Below are 21,860 nucleotides of genomic sequence, written 5' to 3'. Positions count from 1 at the left end.
CACCTATCCTATTACTACTCTCGCCCAAGCGTGTACGTTAGTGCTGGTATGATCGTTGCCATCAGTCGTAGCACTCTCAATTCTCTTAAACCCTTTCCTCCCTCTTCCCCTTCTCTAAAAATAATGCGCGTAAGTGGAAACCATTAAATACGCTTAACTTCGCGCTCCGTTATCCGTTTCATACGATACTTTTTTTTATTTTGAGTATTTTTTGAAAATCAAGCTTATTTTTCAAAACAAAAATATATTTAACAGACGAAAATGAGCATAGTCCGGAGAAAAAGAGGGAAGAAACACGAGGACTTTCAAGGGGGTCACCCATTCTATTACTACTCTCGCCATGCATGCTTAACTTCGGAGATCTGATGGGATTCGGTGCGTTAGTGTCTGGTATGATCGCATCCATCAGCCCTAGCATTCAAAATTCTCTTAAACCCTTTCCTTCCCTTCCCCCTTCTCAAAAAATACGGCGCATAAGTGCAAACCTTTAAATACGCATAACTTCGCGCTTCGTTATCGGTTTCATACGATACTTTTTTTAATTTTGAGTATTTTTCGAAAAATCTAGCTTATTTTTCAAAAAAAAATATATTAAACAGACGAAAATGAGCAAAGTCCGGAGAAAAAAAGGGATGCAACACGAGGACTTCCAAGGGGGTCACCAAGCCTATTACTACTCTCGCCCAAGCACGCTTAACTTTGGAGTTCTAATGAGATTCGGTGCGTTAGCGCTGGTATGATCGCATCCATCAGTCCTTGCACTCAAAATTCTCTTAAACCCTTACCTCCCCTCCCCCTCCCCCTCCCCCTCCTCGAAAAACTAGGTCCTGTCACACCCTAACTTTCGATAGGGCATGATGGGCACCCGACCCTTACTTAGGGCCGAGCGAACCCGCTGATTCTCGTGATACTCATAATTATACTGGGCCCTTTAATCATGACATGAATGCATAATGTAAGCTTTTCAAAAAAAATGTACTTTTTTGTCTTTCTCAAATCAAGTAAAATCAGTAATCGTATGAAACTTCGTAACATAATGCATAATGGTACACCCGCACATGAGCCGCTTACAAACCGACATGGTATATACGCGACTCGTCCGCAAAGTCTCTAACATAACTCAAGATACCATAACATAGATACTCCGACTCGCGAAGACTCGGGAGGGAAATGGAGCTCGCCAATCCAGCTGGAACATCTTCTACTAATATCCCCTACTCATCTTTATACACTCGCGTGGCATGAAAACACAACCCCCGAAGAAAGCGGGGGTCGGCATTTTAATATGTACCGAGCATGTAAAGCATGAAATACAAAAGAAGTTAGATCATACCGAAATAAGGAGTACGTAAAATCATAAGGCTTGCCTCTCGAAACATAAATCATGCGTATCGATATCATATCCAGTTCATCATGGGACTTAGAGCCATAAGTGAATAATCATCATGTACATATGCATATATATCGTGTCCCGGCCCTCTAGTGAGGGACTCGGTAAGTAAGATCATCATATCATCGTGTCACCATACCATCATGTCATCATATATATATATATATATATATATATATATATACCGTACCCGGCCCTCTAGTGAGGGACTCGGTGAAGTAATCATATATATACCGTACCCGGCCCTCTAGTGAGGGACTCGGTGAATGAGATCATGTCTCCATCATGTATATCATACTCGGCCCATCCTATGGGCTGGCGCCATCATCATATCATCATATATATACCGTACCCGGCCCTCTAGTGAGGGACTCGGTGAACATTGCAGTGAAACTGTGTACGAAAGCATACCCGGCCCGGGACTCGGTGGAAGACATATTGAGGCTTGCACGAACAGAGTAGTGAGAAACCACATGCATGCAAATCATCAATCCAGACTCAATAGATAAGTAGATAAATTAACGCTCGAGTATCCGAATGATAGTCACACTCGGGATTCTTGAAATATCATTACGAAATATGTCACATAACGTCTCAGGGATCACAAACATGTATCAAGCCAATCCGAGCCCGCCTATGAAAGTTACGGCATTATTCATTATAGAATCCTCTACGAACATGTCATAGTAATCCGAGACCATATATGAAAGTTAGGGACATTATACGTTATAGAACACTTTAGAATAAAAAACTCTTATGCAACATTCATTATCCGTACATACAAAGGACTCGAGGGCAATAGGTCGACTACATTAAGAGCGCAAATATCAAGAAGTGAATAAGAATCGTAGACATGCTCGGATCTTAGGAGTAGAGATACCCCAAGGCACGTATCGTATCATACTTACATCTAGGACCTGCCAAAAGAAAGAAAAGGTAAGCTTTACATACCTGGAAAACAAATTCTCGACTTTCGACCTATTTCCTGTCTTGCAATTCGCTTAAGAATTATTCGTAGCCTCGTAATCTACATATAGAACCACCCATAATATCGTTAGGATTATCGTCATACGCTCGTCTTAAACACTTAATGAGAGTCCTTTTAAATTCTGTCGAAATTCGGACAGCATTTCTCCTGTTTATGTGCCTAGCCCGAAATTCCAATTTAACAACCAACAACATCAACAACAAAACCAACAGTAATAACATCATTTCCAACACCAACGTATGCCATAAAACATCCCACACACTGTTTTCTAAATTTCCCAACCAACCAACTTGGAATACGACTAATTAATAACTTTATTTCCGTAAAGAAGTCGAAATTAATACTAACAACATCAATAACAACATCCTCAACATCGTACAAGACAAATATATGTATTTTCATCCAAATTTCTCTTCAATCCTCAATCCATAAATCAACAACATCAACACAACACACCATAACCACTATTCTTGAAATTATTCCTTAATTCATAGTGATAGAGAAAGAGATTCAACAATTCATACCTTATTTTATGAAGGTAGCAAATTCTTCACTATTTTCTTGTTCCCAAGCCACTCCAACATCACACGAAATTATATTCGCGACTACGCGTTGGCCAGACCTCGATTGATATTCCGTAGCTTGAAATTTTGCCCAAAATCTTCAATTTTATGTGAGATTAAGAGCCCTTTTGTGTGCTGAAAATTCTAGAACATTTTGGACCATTTTGATGCTGAAAAATGAGATTTTTGGCCCTTTTTATAACAGTTAAGTCGGCATACTGTAGCTACAGTACTGTAGCTGTGCTGTAGCGGTACTGTAGCAGTGCTGTTTCTGCGCGACAGTTCAGTTTGTAACGTCTATAATTCTCTACTCCGATGTTCTATCGATGAACGGTTTGTTGAATTACAAACTAGACTCGACGAAATTCATTTTAGGCTTTTGTTTTACCTTAAAACTCCAAATATACTAGGAGATATGTGCCTCCAAAGTTGACTAAAAATCCGCCCAGCATTTCTCAAATTTTCGTCGAACTTATTTCTCTTCAATTTACTCGACCTCGAAATATTCCAAAACTCTCCATATATGGTATTTGTCATTCATTATAATAATAATGACCATGTTCTCGTGTTTCAAAATACTCTTTCCCGATTACGACTTACGAGATCGTAATTCACCCTTTTTCTTCGTTGTTACGTACTTTCCATGGCTTGTGCCTTTCAAAACATCATGGGACGTCTTCGACACTCCATTTATACGATGAGGTACATGTCATACTTATGCTCTTGAAAACGCGGGGTATAACAGGTCCGTAAGTGAAAACCTTTAAATACGCGTAGCTTCACGCTCCGTTATCTGTTTTATGCGATTCTTTTTTTGATCTTGAATATTTCTCCGAGATCTAGCTTATTTTTCGATTAAGAATATGCTAAACAGATGAAAATGAGCTTAGTCCGGAGAAAAAGAAGGATGCAACACGAGGACTTCCCAGGGGGCCGGTCACCCATCCTATTACTACTCTCGCCCAAGCACGCTTAACTTCGGAGTTCTGATGGGATCCGGTGCGTTAGTGCTGGTATGATTGCATCAATCAATCGTTGTGCTCAAAATTATCTTAAACCCTTTCCTCCCCCTCCCCCTTCTCGAAAAATAAGGCGCGTAAGTGAAAACCTTTAAATACGCGTAACTTCACGCTCCGTTATCTGTTTTATGCGATTCTTTTTTTGATCTTGGGCATTTATCCGCGATCTAGCTTATTTTTCCACTAAAAATATGCTGAACAGATAAAAATGAGCGTAGTCTAGAGAGAAAGAGGGATGCAGCACGAGACTTCCCTGGGTGTCACGACCCAAACCGATGAGTCGTGACGAGTGTCTAACCTCTAGTGACCAAACACCCCTATACTCATATCTGAATCTTACTGGATATCTAGGGCCCATACATGACTTAAACTGATCTTATAAGTAGACGACATCGTGAACACTAAACAATCTGTATATACATAAGCATGCTGAAAGAACAGTGAAAGCCAGCTAGGCTGCTACACATATTGTACACAAAAGAATAGAAGCCGACAAGGCTACATCATCTGACCAATACATACAACTGTCTACGTACCTCACCGGAATAAAAGTCGGGGAGAAAGGACGGGACGAAAGCCCCCGTCATACCCATATGCATATACATCTCAAAAGGGTGGCATACCAAAACCGATCCATGCGGCTCGGTATCAAATGGAGCGCACCGACCACTACTAGATCTGAGGTCCTACCGAGCCGGACCACCTTCCGTCTGCTCCGTACCGCGGCATGAACGCAGCCCCCCGAGCAATGGGGAGTCAGTACGGATAATGTACTGAGTATGTAAGGCATAAGAACAACATATATATACAAAAATCACGAATAAGATCTGAACTCATAAGCTGAAATGACTATCTGAATGTACTTGTATGAACTAGTATCTGTATGTATCTGCATAAATCTGTGTAACTGACAATGCCACTGTGGGCGCATAATATGCATGCTCATGCCTATCAATGAAAGTCATACCTCTCTCTCTCTCTCTCTCTCTATATATATATATATATATATATATGTGTGTGTGTGTGTGTGTGTGTGCGTGTATAACGCCTGATATATGTGCGTGTATAACTCCTGTCTCTTTTCTCATATCATATCGGCCTCTCTGCGGCCATCATCATATACATTGATGTGGTACGTGCAGCCTGATTCTCATATCATCATCATGGTAGTAATGCATGTATAACGCCTATATCTCTTCTCATACTTCACATATATCTAATATTCGCGTATATAACGCCCTCTGGTCACGGGTCAATGTACATAAATATATAATGAATGTAATGCATGAGCAAACTGTATACATATAACTGGCTATATAAGACTGGACCCATGAATAGAAGGAACCGTCATAAACGAGGTACATGAACATCAAAGACTGAAGTACTTCTAATGCTTCTTAGAGTAGAGTAATATGGAAGCTCGCTTACTCGCTTGTTGGCTCATATCATAGGATCATCTTATAGGGTCCAATGTATCGAGGACTCAATTTCCCTTTCTTGCCAAATCTCATCACGCCTTTCATTGGCGACACCTTAAAAAATACCCAGTCATAAACTTGAAACTCTAAGTCTCGCCGGCGGTTGTCAGCATAAGATTTTTGGCGACTTTGGGCTGTCAACAATCAATCTCGGATCACCTTAACTTTTTCTACCGCTTGTTGAATCAACTCAGGGCCTATTAACTGTACTTCTCCTATTTCAAACCATCCAATTAGAGACCTGCACTTCTTTCCATATAAAGCTTCATATGGAGCCATTTGATATAGGAATGGTAGCTATTGTTGTATGCAAACTCAATAAGAGGTAAGTGTTCATCCCAACTACCACCAAAATCTAGAACACATGCTCGTAGCATATCCTCCAAGGTCTGAATGGTACGTTCGGCTTGCCCATCAGTCTGCGGATGAAATGCCGTCCTGAGCTTTACTTGAGTACCTAGATCTTCTTGAAAAGATTTCCAGAACTTAGCTGTAAATTGTGCTCCTCTATCTGTGATAATGGATATTGGAATACCATGGAGTCGCACAATCTCCTTGAGATATAACCTTGCATAATCTTCTGCTGAGTATGTAGTTCTGACTGGAAGAAAATGAGCTGCTTTAGTGAGTCTGTCCACGATCACCCATATGGAATCATATTTACTTCAGGAGCGGGGTAACCCCACAATAAAATCCATATTGATCACTTCCCATTTCCAAATGGGAATTTCCATGGCTTGCAATAATCCTTCTGGCTTTTGATGTTCGATTTTCACTTGTTGGCAATTTGGACATTGGGCTACAAATTCTGCTATATCTCTCTTCATGCCATCCCACCAATATATCAACTTGAGATCACGATATATCTTTGTCGTTCCTGGATGAATAGAATACCGAGAATAATGAGCTTCTTCTAGAATTCGACGACGCAATTCTGCAACATTCGGAACACATAGCCTGCCTCGGTATCTAAGAATTCCATCTATAGAAGTTTCAAATGGAGATTTCTCTTTTTCATGAAATGCATCCCTATAATGGCTAAATTGAGGATCTTCATATTGCCGCTCTTTTACTTCCATGTTCAAGGACGAAACTGTGGGATTATTAACACTAACTCCTGCACCACCTGAATCAATTAGATGTACTCCAAGATTAGCTAGTTGGTGGAGCTCATGAATCAATTCTTTCTTTTTCAAAGGAACTTCACATAGGCTGCCCATTGATCGGCGGCTAAGCACATCCGCTACTACATTTGCCTTCCCGGGGTGATATAAAATATTCACATCATAATCTTTCAGTAATTTTAACCACCGCCGCTGCCGCAGATTCAACTCCTTTTGTTGGAAAATGTATTGAAGACTCTTGTGATCTGTATAGATATCAACATGCACACCATATAAGTAATGTCTCCACATCTTTAATGCATGAATAACTGGAGCCAATTCGAGATCGTGAGTTGGGTAGTTCTTTTTATGTTTCCACAGCTGCCTCGAAGCATAAGTGATGACTTTACCGTGCTGCATTAACACACATCCTAACCCAACACCGGAAGCATCACAATACACAACATAACCATTTGGACCTTCTGGAAGTGTTAAGACTGGAGCTGAGGTTAATCTGTCTTTCAATTCATGGAAGTTGCGTTCAAAAGCATCATTCCACTGAAATTTAGCTGACTTCTGGGTTAGCTTCGTCAATGAAATAGAAATAGATGAAAATCCCTCTACGAACCTTCTATAATAACTGCCAATCCCGAAAACTACGAACTTCGTAGGTAGTCGAGACTTGGCCAAGTCTTCACAGCTTCAATTTTCTGAGTATCAACTCGAATGCCATCATCTGAAATAACATGACCCAAAAATGTCACGAAATTCAGCCAAAACTCGCACTTTGAAAATTTTGCATACAATTCTCGGGTTCGAAGAATTCCAAGAACAATACGTAAATGATCTGCATGTTCTGATTCTGTGCGAGAGTACACAAGAATATCATCAATGAATACTATTACGAATAGATCTAAGAGAGGCCTGAATACATTATTCATCAAATTCATGAACACTACCGGAGCATTAGTTAGCCCAAATGACATCACCCGAAACTCATAATGGCCATATCTCGTTCTAAAAGTTGTCTTGGGAATATCTTCTTCTCTAACTCTCACTTGATGAAAACCCGACCTCAAGTCTATTTTAGAAAACCACTTGGCACCTTGTAATTGATCAAACAAATCATCTATCCTTGGAAGAGGATATTTGTTCTTTATCGTTACCTTATTCAATTGCCTATAATCGTTGCACATTCGTAGGGAGCCATCTTTCTTTCTTACAAATAGGACAGGTGCTCCCCATGGTGATGAACTGGGTCTAATAAACCCCTTCTCGAGCAAATCTTTCAACCGTGCCTTTAGCTCTTTCAATTATCGCCGGAGCTATTCGGTAAGGAGGAATAGAAATAGGCTCGGTATCCGGCAACACATCAATAGCGAAATCAATTTCTCTTTCAGGAGGAAGGCCTGGAAGTTCATCTGGAAATACATCCGGAAATTCATTTACTACCGGAACGGATTGAAAAGTTGGCAACTTTGCTTCGGTGTCATGAACTCAAACTAAGTGATAAATATAGCCCTTGGCTATCATCTTTCTTGCCTTAAGGTAGGAAATAAACCTACCTCTTGGAGATGCTGTATTACCCTTCCATTCAAGCACGGGCTCTCCCGAAAATTGAAATCGAACTACTTTCATTCGACAATCAACATTAGCATAGCATGAGGCCAACCAATCCATACCCATAATCACATCGAAATCTAACATTTCTAGCTCAACTAAATCAGCTTTAGTCTGGCGGTCACATATCACAATTATGCAATCTTTGTACACTTGTCTAGCTATTACGGGATCACCAACCGGAGTAGATACCTCAAAAGGTTTAATTGGCTCGGGTTTCACCCCAATACGATCAGCAACATATGGAGTAATATAAGATAGTGTGGAACCTAGTTCTATCAATGCATACACACCATGGAAAAATACGGATAATGTACCTGTAACCACATCCGGTAGGACTCGAGATCCTGTCGTCCGGTAAAGCATATAAAGCGGGCCGAGTGGCACACAAGTAGATGCTCCCCCTCGGCCTCTACCTCGGCCCTGTTCGGGATCTGGGGGGTACGCCCCTACGGCGCACCGAAGAAAAACCACCGTTGATCTGTGGGTGAACCCCACCTCTACCATACCTCGAAGGATAATCACGCATCAAGTGTCCGCCCGTCCACAAATATAGCAAGCATTTGCCCTTGGCGATATGGCCCCGAGTGTAATTTTTCGCACCGTCGCATCGTGGACCGGTGGTCTCCTGCGGCTATAATCACCCCCAAACCGGGAACACAAGGGCCCTCGAACTCGACCCGGCTCGTCTAAACGGAAGGAGCGATCAAACCTCCTACCTGTAAATCGTGGGGGTGCACTAGTCACCGACTGGCCTGAGTGTTTAGGATATGACTCCCTTGATCCCCCTCTATAATCACTGCCTGCCCCCACAGATCGGGCCCTCTTGCTTTACCCTCTATCAATATCACGATCACACCTTTGCGGATGTTGTTGTCCTTCTAGATTCTGGGCATGGTCTTGAATGCGGGAAATATCCATCCCATCTTGCAACGAAGCCGTCAAACAATCTTTGAACAAATGTGGCCCTAAGCCACTTACAAATCTATGCACCCGATCTCCCATATCTTGCCCATATCTACCTAGCCAAAGAGTTAAATTGAAGGCTATACTCCCGGGCACTCGTATTTCCTTGCTTTAGATTTAAGAATCTATCCGCTCTAGCTCGACGGACCTCAGTGTTATGTCCCATATCCTTACATTGGTACATTGTAAAGCTAAGTGCGACAAGTTAAAGACAAAGCTATTTTAGGGTTCCCGGTAAGGGTTTTCGTCTTCCGATTTCGTTTCTATGCACAAGTTGCCTATGAATTTAGTTTGGTATAAGAACATTATTGGAGAATAAGGATTAATTGACCAAGATTGGATGACTAAGAGAGATTAAGAACTTAATTACTTCATTAGTGAGCCTAAGTGGCCGTGTGGGTCCCACTTGTGATTTGGCCAACTTTTATTGGCTAAAAACTTGGGTGGGACACATGTCCACTTTGTGGACTGCATTTATAAAGAAAAATGCTGATTCATAATTCAAATAGGATTCCATTTCAACATTACAAAGTGGAAAAGCATAGTGATAGAGAGAGAGAAGAGGCTCTCGGCTACAAGTCAAGCCGAGAACACCCTCCTCCATTTGATCCAAAAAAATCAATTTTCCAAGTAAATCAACTCCTCATCAAGTGTATAAGGACGTGTAGTAGTTGTTGGGAAGAGACAAGGAGGTGTAGCATTCCATAGAGTTGAAGATTCGGCCAAGTTTGAAGGGCAAGTTGCAAGGTAAGAATGGTCATTGTTCTTGTGTTGTATGAAGATTTGAATGTATAATTCATGCATGTTGTTGTTGGATTGTTGTTGTGGTTGAACTTGAGGTTGAGCCGTGAGCTTAGTGAAGCCATGGTTGGTTCCATTTTGCATGCATTGTTGGTAAATAAATGTATGTCAACATATGTAATTGAACAAAGATTTTAGAAGTTGGGTTATGATGTGCATGTTAGAATTGGGCTGTTTTCTTAAAGTTTGAATGAGCCGTGTGTTGTAGACTTTCATGGAATCATGTTTAGTCTTCTTATACATGTATTGGAAGTGGATTGAAAGTGTTGTAGTATGAATAAATGAGTGAAAATCATGAAGTGTAGGAATGGCATTGAAGCCGTGTAAGGGGACTGTTTTAGGGGAGTTTATGGACTGTTTTGTGCCAAGTTTTGATTGTTGTTGTTGTGCACATTGTGGTACATTGTATGTATGTTGAATAGGTGAATTAAGGTGTTAATGAAACAAATCATGTTGAGGTGTGCAAGCTGTCCAAAATCGTGGACTGTTTTAAGATTAGAAGTGAAGTAATGTTGTTGAATGATTGAATGTTGTTATGAACATGTAGTAAAAGTGAAATGGTATTGTTGTATGGGCTGTTTGGCTGTGAGTGGGACTGAATTGAATGATGTACAAGCTGTCCAAAGTTCCCTAAGTCATGTTAAACAAGTTTGGAATGATATAAGAAAAGAATGATTAGCAATGTTAGCTTGTAGCACTAGTTGGTTTGAATGCGAACGAAACGTCGTCTAAATGTTTGAAAGGGATTGTGAGCGTTAGAGTGCGTATTAAAATCCTTTGTAGACTAACTGTAGCTCTTGATATCTTGATATAGGATAAGTGTTGTTGGGCAGCAAGTACAAGTTATTATACGATTAAACGCTAAAGGTACGCAAAGCCTATTCCTTCCTTCTTTTTGGCATGTCCTAGACGTAAGTAAGATATAATCTGAGCCTCGGGGTGACTCCACTCTCTAACTTCTAGTATGACATGTGATTGTTATTCGTCCGTAATGTTGAAAATGTTGGTATAGTGGAATTATGATCTCGTTATTTATTACATGATGGACTAGTATGTGATGTATAGGAGTTCTTATTCTTAAAAGGAATTGCATAAGTATGCTTGATTTTTATAAAATGTAACATGCTAATGTCCGAGAACTGATTTGGTTTACTATTCATTGAGTCTCAAAAATGTTTTATATATATATATATATGTGGTTGCTTATTACTCTGCTCGTGCTACCGCTATATCCTTCACTGAGTCCCGGGCCAGGGTACGTTCTCGTGCGCCGATCCATTATACTATTCACCGAGTCCCTCACTAGAGGGCGGGACACGTTATATATATATATATATATGATGATGATGATGATATGATGATATGATGATTTGGAGATGGAGGCCAGGAGGGCATACATTCCTTATTACCGAGTCCCTTACTGAAGGGCCGGGACACGTATATGCTTATGTTTATGATGTTATGATTATAATTACCGAGTTCCTCACTAGAGGGCGGGACACGTTATATATGTTATATACGGAATGATTATGCAGCTTTGATTATGAGATACTATAGTGACATTGATATGAGAACGATACAGATGAAATATGTTCAAAGGCAAGTTTTATGAAACTCTGTTTGTTGTATTGAATCCTGTTCACCTTGTCTCATATATGATTCTATTTACTATGTTTCATGCTTTACCTACTCAGTACATATTTCGTACTGACCCCCTTTCTTCGGGGGGCTGCGTTTCATGCCCGCAGGTACAGACACACGCTTCGGAGATCCGCCACCTAGGATATCTACCCGGCTATTTCGAGTGCTCCTTTATTCCGGAGCATAGTTTCGTGGTATAACCTTTTGATATGTACATATGTTATCGTTCGGGGTACGACGGGGCCCGTCCGTCATATGATGTCGTTGTCACTCTTAGAGGTCTGTGGTCACAAGTGTGGGTCTATGTGTGGTTGTTGTTTTGTTATATGGTTATGACTTGTGTTTGGGGCGTACCCATTTGTAGTGGCGACCTTGTCGGCTTGCGTAGCTATATATGTTTATCATGGCGGTGTACCGTGTGAAGGTAGCCTTCTCGGCTTGTGTTTTGTTGGGACGTTCCCTATATATATATATATGACGGCTTTGCCGCTTTTGTGCGATATGAACTGTTAAAGGTTATAACTCTTCAGGAGATAGGTAGCTTCGACTTGCATATGTTTTGCCCTTATACTTATATCAGCTCGTTCATGCTAGTAGTGTATGACTGTAGGTATCAGGTGTATACGAGTGTCCAGCTCGGGCACTAGTCACGGCCTACGTGGTTGGGTCGTGACAAAAGTGGTATCAGAGCGGTTAATCCTCGGAGTGTCCACAGACCGTGTCTAGTAGAGTCTTGTTTATCGATGTGTTGTGCACCACATTTATAAACAGGAAGCTACAAGATATTTAGGATGTCATCTTTCTTTCTCATTCTAGATCGTGCGATAGGGGCGCCTAGATTATTAGGATAATCTCTTCCTAACGGATTGTTATGTTTACAACGATGCCTGCATTTCGAAGAGAGATGCCCCGTAGAGGGCAAGGCAATAGTCGGGGGAGACCGTGGGGGGACTACTAGGGCTTATGCTCAATGAGCATTAGACTCCGGTCGACTTGCTCCACTACACCACCACCCCGTCGGAGGAGCCTAGAGCAAGAATTCCATCGAGGATTAAACCCCCACCGCCAGCCTCGCAGGATTCCCGCACACGATTCCCCCCGTAGTAGTTATGAGGGATGCGGATACCTCGGATTGACCGCATTTCGTATCGGGGCCTCGCAGAGGGATGCGGAGTTATTATCGAGACTACACGATAGTTTGAGGGTTCGTGATTTCTTAACATGTAATCCCCCGAGTTTTATCCATGGGTCACGACCCCTCGAGAGGATCCACGCTTTGTCCCCGTGTTGCGCACGTTGAGGGTGTCGAGCTGCGGGGCCCGAGTCCGTGGAGTATTCTTCGTATCGATTACGTGATGCCCCCCATATACCGTGTCTAGGGGCGAGGATGCTCCCCCGGTAATATCCAAGTTCGTGGAAGCCTTTTTGGGCCATTTCCCGCAAGACGGAGGTGAGGAAGAGGGTTGATAGATTTCTACGGTTGAGACGGGTACGCGATGAGTGTTCGAGATTATAGTCTCGAGTTCGACTCGGCCGACACACATACGCGCCCACCATTGTAGCGGACATGGCTTATAATACATCGTTATGTAATGACGCTTGGATCTAAATTGATGGGTTTGGCAATGGCTTCTCAACGTTATCGGATATTGTTCGGGTGCAAGCATATGCACGGAAACCGACGTAGGAGTCAATAAGAGCATTTATCGAGTAACCGTGCATAAGAGGGCATCCTTATTCGTGGTTTTGGGGCGAAATCAGGATGGAACATTTTTCTCGGTAATTCAAAGAGACCTTCGATCCACGGGTAAAGGTTTGATAGCACGGGGTATGGCAAATTGGCCATTAAAGCTCCATGGTTAGTTGTAGTAAGTATAGTAAAGAAATGAGGAAACCTATATATCGGTGCCCTCGATGTGGTAGGCGTCATCGCGGGGAGTGTCGTCTGATTGTTTCTCTTGCGGCCGTCGTGGCCATATGATTAGGGAGTGTCGATTTGGCGAATGCCAAGCATGGGCATGAAACCTACAATTAAAGATATATCCTCTTCTAGGATGCGCCCTACGGGGCAAAGCATTCCGACAGGGGCCGGCCGTGGAAGGCATTGCGAGTTTTCGATTCCGAAGTCCTTCGAACCGCATATATGCCTTAACGATATGATATATATCAAGGCGTCGCCAAACGTTGTTACATGTATATTATCGATCTTCTCCCCGGGATGTATAGCATTGATAGATCAAAGGGAATACATTATCATAAATCTCTCCCTTTGTGGTTGGTAAAACTAAAAGAGAATATAAAAGCTCGAGGTAGTCTATTGGGGAAATCGGTAATAGCTAGCGGGTATATAACGAATTGTTCGGTGGTTATACATAATCGTTGCACCAGGAGACTTAATAGAGCTAAATATATTGAGTTCGATGTAATTATGGGGATGGTGACCAAAATCTTCTTGTTACATCTAACGTAGATTGCGAAGGCAAAGTAGTTCGGTTCCGGTTTCCGGACAGAGCCGATTATAGAATGGAAGGAATACGGCATCACCGAAGGGTAAGTTTATTTCATACCTCAAGGCAAGAAAAATGGTTAGAAAGGGGTTTATCATCTGGTCCGTGTGCATGACTCGAAAGCGGAAGTACCGACTCTTCGACGAGTTTATAGTTAATGAATTTCCGGATGTGTTCCCGTATAACTTCCAGACCTCCCACTTTGAGCGTGAGATAGAGTTCACTATAGACGTAACGAATATATCTATTCCTCTTATAGAATGGCACCTGCAAAACGAAGGAATTGAAGGAGCAACCGAGAGATTATTAGAGAAGAGTTCATCGAGTACGTCACCTTGGGGAGCACCGGTATTGTTTGTACGGAAGAAAGATGGGTCGCTCAAGGTATGTGTATTGACTATAGAGTTAAAGTGACAATAAAGAACAAGATCCCCTTACCGGGATTGACGATTTATTTGACCAGGATTGCGTGGTGCTAAGTGTTTTTCGAAGATAGACTAGGTCGAGGATCATCAAAGCGGGTGAGGGAGGCAGACATTCCAAATATTGCATTCAGGACCCGGTATGGGCACTACGAGTTTAAGGTGATGTCCTTTGGTTTGACCAATGCTCCAGCAGTGTTCATGGATCTAATGAACCGAGTATTCAAGCCATTTCTTGATGCGTTCGTGATTGTGTTTATTGATGACATTCACATAAAGACAAGAAAGGGAACATGCGGAACACTTGTGGGGCGGATACTTAGGGTCCTCCAAATCGAAATTATATGCCAAGTTCTCTAAATGTGAGTTACGTTGACTTCGCAGCTTTTCTAGGGCATATTGTTGGGGCTGACGGTATTCGGGTAGATTCGCAGAAAATAGAGGCTGTTAAGACATGGCCTAGACCTACAACACCTACTGAGGTACGTAGTTTTCTCGGGCTAGCGGGTTACTACAGGAGGTTTGTGGGAAAGTTTGCCTCGATTTCAGCGCCTTTAACAAGGTTAACACGAAGGCGGCTAAGTTTCGATGGACCGATGCTTGCGAACGTAGCTTTCAATTATTGAAAGATAAGTTGACTACGGCTCCGGTCTAACTCTCCCAGAAGGGCCGGATGGCTATGTTATTTATTGTGATGCTTCTGGTATTGGGATAGGTTGCGTGTTGATGCAACATGGCAAAGTTATAGCCTATGCCTCCCGACAACTCAGAAAGCACGAAAGAAATTACCCCACCCATGACCTGGAGTTAGCAGCGGTGATTCATGCTTTGAAAATATGGAGACATTATCTATATGGCGTACATGTTGATATTTATACGGATCATAAGAGTCTCCAGTACATCTTCAAGCAAAAGGAGCTGAATTTGCGGCAAAGGAGATGGCTAGAATTACTCGAAAGACTATGATGTTGACATCCTTTATCACCCAGAAAGGCCAATGTGGTAGTGGTAGCGGACGCACTCGTACCGTAAGTCTATGGATAGTTTGGCGGATGTACCGCCGTGGAGGAAGGAGATAGCCCACGAGGTTCGACAGCTTAGCCAACTGGGAGTTCGTTTGTTGGACTCGGGGGTGATAGGGTATTTGTGCGAGGCGTTCGAGTCGTCTATTGTAGAAGAGGTAAAAAGGCACCGACGAGGATCCTATTCTTGTACATTATAGAGATACAACACTTCGGAAGGGTGAGACCCCATTCGAGATTACATCCGACGGAGCACTTCGGTACGGAGGCGATTATGTGTACCCGAGGTTGCGGGATTACGGCAACAAAGTTATGGGAGAGGCACATTATGCTCGTTACTCCGTCCATCCAGGGTCAACCAAGATGTATCAAGACCTTAGATACTGTATTGGTGGGACGACATGAAGAAAGATATAGCGGAATTTGTGGCTCGGTGCCGAATTGTCGGCGGTTAAGACGAGAACAACGAAGCCAAAGGACTATTGCGGGAGATGGAGATCCCTACCCGGAAATGGGAGGTAATCAATATGGACTTCGTCACGGTCTACCTCGCACTCCAAAGAAGTATGACTGCTGTCCGGGTCATCGTGGATAGGTTGACGAAATCGGCTCATTTCTGCCCGGTCGACTACATATTCGGCAGAAGATTATGCCGTATTGTATATCAAGGAAATAGTGAGATCTACATGGGGTTCCTACGGCTATTATCTCGACGATGGGGGAGCCCGGTTTAACCCTAACTGAGATCCTTCCGGGAGGGATTGGGGACCCAAGTGAGTCTCGGCACGGATTCCATCCTCGGAGGACGGACGGACCGAGCGTACTATCCGGACACTACAAGATATGTTACGGGCCGTGTCATTGATTTCAAGGGTAGTTGGGATGATCACTTGGCGCTTATCGAGTTTGCATATAATAACGACCACCATTCTAGTATCCGGATAATACTAAATGAGGCTCTATACGGCAGGAAGTGCAGATCACCTATAGGCTGGTTTGACGTGGGTGAGTGTCACGACCCAACTCCGTAGGCCGCGACACGTGCCCTAGTTGGACACTCATACGTACCTTAGCCTAAATTAGCAAAATATTACAAATAAGCAGGAATAATAATTTAACAAGGACAAGTGGGCATGCCGCACGAGGGCCGATAAGGCCGTCACAAAACATAGACAAACTCTAAACGTACGCAAATCTCACGAAACATATACAGAACCCACACCACATGTCTACAGACCTCTACAGAACAAAACATAATCATATGACGGGACAGGGCCCCGTCGTACCCAGCATCAATACGTACAATTGCAGCAGAAAATTTTATACCCAAAATACAGGCTCCGGACAAAGGAGCACTTCAACCAGCCGAGTCGGACAACCTAGGCGGGCAAATCGACAAATCAAACGTCTGTACCTGCGTGGCACGAAACGCAGCCCCCGAAGAAAGGGGGTCAGTACGAAAAATGTACTGAATATGTAAAGCAGAGAGTGTAATAAACAAAACTAAAATCAGAACCGAAAGTGCGGAAAACGAATGAGATGCATAATTAATCAAAAATGCGTACCAGAAATCATACGTAATGCATACGAAAAACATATGCAAAAGCCGGCCCCACTATGGGACTCGGTGAACGAAGGCAGGCGCTCCCTTCGTCCCGCGCCAAAACACATCATACTTCAGAGTAGGGAATATCTCCGAAACAGATCAGAACATACCAAGTGGCCACATCAGAACATAATCAACAGATATCACATGGCACATCATACACCACAACCCATGTACGTATATACACGCCCCCTCACACCGGGGCGCGGCGAACAATGCGAGAGACATACGCTTGAGAACATATCTGCCCGGCTCGGTGGGGAAACATTGAGGCATCCACGAGTGGAGTAGTGAGAAACTAATGCAATAAAAATGACATATATATATCCAGAGACTCGATGAGGCAGATCAATGAAATCGGACGGAGTCATAGTACGTACCTTTCGGACATCACAGTAGATTATGTCAGGGCAGAACATTTGGAGTCAAAGTACATATCAAAACGTTTCATAGGACTTAATGGAATATTTAAAATGATTTTTGTTTAGTAGCTAAAACATTTCTTAAAGCCGCTCGAAGACAAATCGTAAGTACAAAAGAGTAAAATCGAAAATAAGGGGCCAACCTCGGTCAATTGAGGTGGCGGACGTAAATTTCATATGTTCAGCTTCATAATATCATTTACGAGGATTTCAAGGTAATCGGATTTTATTTACAAAAGTTGGGGAGGTTTAGATCACTTCTGGTCATTCACAACCTAACTAATTCAATTCTATTAAAAGAAAAGGGAAAATTTTCGAATGCGGATTCCGAAGAGTGGAGCTGTCCCCGAGGTTTGAATTCAAGCCTAGTACATCTAGGGCGTGCCAAAGAAAGAAAACAAAAAGCTCTACATACCTTTCTCGCTTGTTAAGCTCGTCGAAACTCTGGTCCCGTTTCGTCAAAAATCTGCAAATGGTCATCTTTACCAGTTACTATTCATGCAAGTTGACATTTCAATCTTTGGTTTCTATTTGGCTACCGGAATTTCGGCAAGACTTCCCCTATAAATACGACACCCCCGAGATTCGACTCGGCTCAAATACCAACAACAACCAAACCAATAACATCAATCCATAACAAGAATCACAAACTAAAACAAATAGTCTTCTTTCAACATAAGGCAACAACTTCCCAACGACTTTGCAATTATAATTCAATATCCATATTTTCATACTCATTTACTCACCAACATCATCCCAATATCATTTAGAGGCATTTCATATAATTTTTCATATTATTCACAAACTATATAAATTTTCCACCGAAACCATAATTCGTCCAACACTCCCATTCTTCGACAAACATATTCATAACATATTTCCATCTTCCAAATTCATCAACAATCATCATAATTCACACCTTAACAACTTCATTATCTTAATATCATAAAATCACATTAATACGACATAATTCTCTACATTCCATTTTCATGCAAACTTAAGCCATTTTTCCTTCATTTACACTACAAGATTCACAACAATATAACCAACATATTAGGCAAAGGTAATTCACTTCCATTCCAATTCTCCATACCTCACGGCCACACCCTACATTTCCATATTCCATCAAATTCATTCATCTTTCATTTCCAATATTAATTCCATCATAAGCACAACTAAAATACAACATAAAATTCAACATAATCACATAACATAGGTTCGGACACATGCATACATTCATAGTCACCATGCAAACTTCCATATTCTCATAATTTCTACTTATTTCCATATACCACAACACAACCAAACCTTCATAACATAAATAGAAGAGGTGAATTCTTACCTTCCTCCTCAAGTTTCTTCACTCCACCAACTTGTCCAAACGACAAAACCAATGGGTTATCTTCCGAAATAATTGCACCACGTTGTAGAGGGACCTTGAATTGGTAGGAATACATGAAGAAATAATTTTTTGGATAAGTCTTTCATGGGGACCAAGTTTGCAAGCCATGGCCGAATGCCATGGCTATCCTCTCTTCTTTTTTTTTTTGTTCTTTCTTTCTTTATTTCTTCAACTAAAAGATGACTCCAAATATTTATACACATGTCTCCAACCATTTTTCCATATTTATGATTTAGCCCCTCAATCAAGAAAATTTTTAACACATAGCCCCTCTCTTTATTTCTCTAGAATTCTCTTTATTTTTCTTGATTTTTCCATGGCAAAGATGACTTATTTGTCATCTTTTATTATTTTTTTTTTCACTTGGTCAATATGACCTTTTGGGAACCTTCAAGAGACTCATGTAAAATTCCCGTTTTACCCCTCGACTTTCCTCAATATTACCATTTTGTCCCTGACCTTCCGCATTATTTCCACGGCCCATTTTGCGAATTTCTCTTCTTGCCCTTAGCCACTCACAATATTTCCATACTACCAATGTCCATAAATATTACTCGTGACCTACTTATGCACTAAAATAATTTTGGAACGTAGTCTCGTCCTTCACTCCTCACCATTATCTCCTAGCGTCCGAACATACGAAATACGGGCTATAACATCCTCCCCCCCTTTAGAACATTCGTCCTCGAATGTTCAACCGACCTTATGGGGCTTCATAACACTCCGGGAGGTTTCTTTCTTTCCAAACGCGTACTTTGAGCTTAACCAAAGCACTTGTAAGGCCTTCTTTTTTTTTCAACTCCTTTTGTCATTCTTCGACATCCCCTCACTAGGGTGCGGTCGGGTCTTAAATCGAATGTTTTGCGAATCGAATCTTCGTCGAATCAGAAGATCAAACGGACGTCGGACGGAGTCATATCCGGAATCAGAAGCACGACAGTACAACAGACAGAATCAAGCAGACTCAAATTCGGAGCCAGACGTACAGAAGCGTATCGAACAGACCCATAATCAGAGTCAAGCGTACAGGCACATTTACCAGACAGATTCGTAGTCGGGGTCGGACGGACGAACGTATGTCGGACAGATTCATGATCGGAGTCAATCGTACAGAGATGTATCGGACGGACTTGCAGTCAGAGTCGGACATATAGAGGTATAGCAGATGGAAACATAATTAGATTCGGTAGTACCGGGTATAATGGACAGAGTTTCTTCGAAGTCAGGGGCACAGAAATATGGCATACGGAATCGCGTTCAGGGTCAGGCTACTTTTACTACTACTATAGAGACCTACGGAAATTTCCTTGTCTTGTTTTACTTCTCGCTTAATTGCAAACTTGCTTCTCTCATTCTTACATAATGGTTTCCTACTTCGCTTATCGGCTCCTCCAAAGTTTTTTTTTTTTTTTTTTTTACTTGATCATATTTCTTATCCTTAATTCCTTCCAATACTTCAGTTCCCAACCTTAATCCATAGTGAAAAGAGTAGCAACTTATCTTACAACACCTGTACCATATCTTTCCTTGTTACTCGAACTTCGATGTCTTTGTCCGATTGCGCTTCCCACACCGTAGCACCGGTGGTCGGGAATTACTTACCTACCGATACAATTGCGTGCGAATATCGTACGCATTCACACACCTATATGATTATTATCGACTATCCCACAAAATAATTCCAACGTTGTTCAAGCCTATACAAATCCCGAGGCTATACTGTACTTTCTTTCTCTTCACCTATTATGTTCCGTTTCGTAATGCCTTCCGTTAGTGGCAACCTTTTGTCGTTAGGACTCGCCTTTCGACCAACATAATCACCAGGGAAAAGTCATACACATACATATATACACCCACTCATTATTATTCTACTTATAAACATTTCCAATCGCTACTTAAATTTACCTTGATTTCCAAGCGATATTGCGCTTTCTTCCTTTTCCTCATTAATCTGCTCCGGTCTGCGCGACTTCTGTAAGGGTGCTATCCGCTTCACAGACTCCTGTTTCCTTTAGGTTACCCCAAATTTCCATTTATCCCCTTAAATTCCAAGTTTGTAAAAATTTTCACTTACTTCCCCGGGGGGTCACCATCTAAATTGCTCCTCCCCTGAGCACGCTTAACTTCGCAACTTCGACAGATTCAAGTCCTTTAATGTCGGTATAATTACGTCCGTTTCCACACACGACCTTTATTATATAATACGAGGCTAATTGAGGCCTTACGGATCCCGAGGCATATTCACAACACGTCCTTTCTTGTACAATTACTATTTTACCCTTCTTAAGCTTCGGTAGTTACCCTTGCAAATTCTTATTACTCGAAATACGTACGCAAATACCCATAATACGCACGGAATATACAGCTTCGTATCCCACTCTAACCATTCAGGACCTTCTGTTTCAGGTAACGGAGCAAATATATTCGAACTTACCTGTTATATCCCGCATTTTGTACGTCAGAATATTTCAAGACAATTGCGGGAAGTTAAGGGCAAGACCATCTTCGAAAAATTATTTTAGTACATAAGTTGGTTATGAATATTATTTATGAATATTAGTGGATGGAAATATTGAGAAAGGCTAAGGGCAAAAAAAGAAGAGAAATTCGCAAAATGGGCCGTGAAAATAATGTGGAAGGTCGGGGGACAAAATGGTAATATTGAGAAAAGTCGAGGGGCAAAATGGTAATTTCACAAAGTGTTCAAGAATGTTCTTGAAGGACCAAAGTGTTCAAGAAAAGGGCCAAAGTGTGCCTAGGAAGACAAGTGGTCATCTTTGACCACTTTAGGAAAGTCAAGGAAAAAGAAGAAAAATTAAGAAAAAGAAGAAAAATCTAGAGAGATGGAGAGGGGCATGTGCCCCTCACATATTAAGGAGCATATATATATATATATATATGAGTCATCTT

The 21,860-nt window shown here is 41.8% G+C and overlaps 2 non-coding genes and 1 pseudogene across 2 annotated transcripts; all 3 read right to left on the bottom strand.

The window, feature by feature from the left end:
- Positions 1-285: 285 nt before the first annotated feature.
- On the bottom strand, positions 286-404 carry LOC132042078 (5S ribosomal RNA; annotated as a pseudogene).
- A 225-nt stretch (positions 405-629) lies between these two features.
- LOC132042076 (5S ribosomal RNA) lies at positions 630-748 on the bottom strand. The gene has a single exon (XR_009411338.1). It is a non-coding gene; the product is annotated as a 5S ribosomal RNA (ribosomal RNA).
- A 3,097-nt stretch (positions 749-3,845) lies between these two features.
- Positions 3,846-3,968, bottom strand: LOC132042075 (5S ribosomal RNA). The gene has a single exon (XR_009411337.1). It is a non-coding gene; the product is annotated as a 5S ribosomal RNA (ribosomal RNA).
- Positions 3,969-21,860: the final 17,892 nt, after the last annotated feature.

The sequence above is a fragment of the Lycium ferocissimum genome, unplaced genomic scaffold, assembly GCF_029784015.1.
Source record: "Lycium ferocissimum isolate CSIRO_LF1 unplaced genomic scaffold, AGI_CSIRO_Lferr_CH_V1 ctg13130, whole genome shotgun sequence".
NCBI classification, from domain to species: domain Eukaryota; kingdom Viridiplantae; phylum Streptophyta; class Magnoliopsida; order Solanales; family Solanaceae; genus Lycium; species Lycium ferocissimum.
The sequence above is the reverse complement of the archived record's forward strand: the minus strand, read 5'-3'. Positions and strand labels throughout refer to the sequence as shown.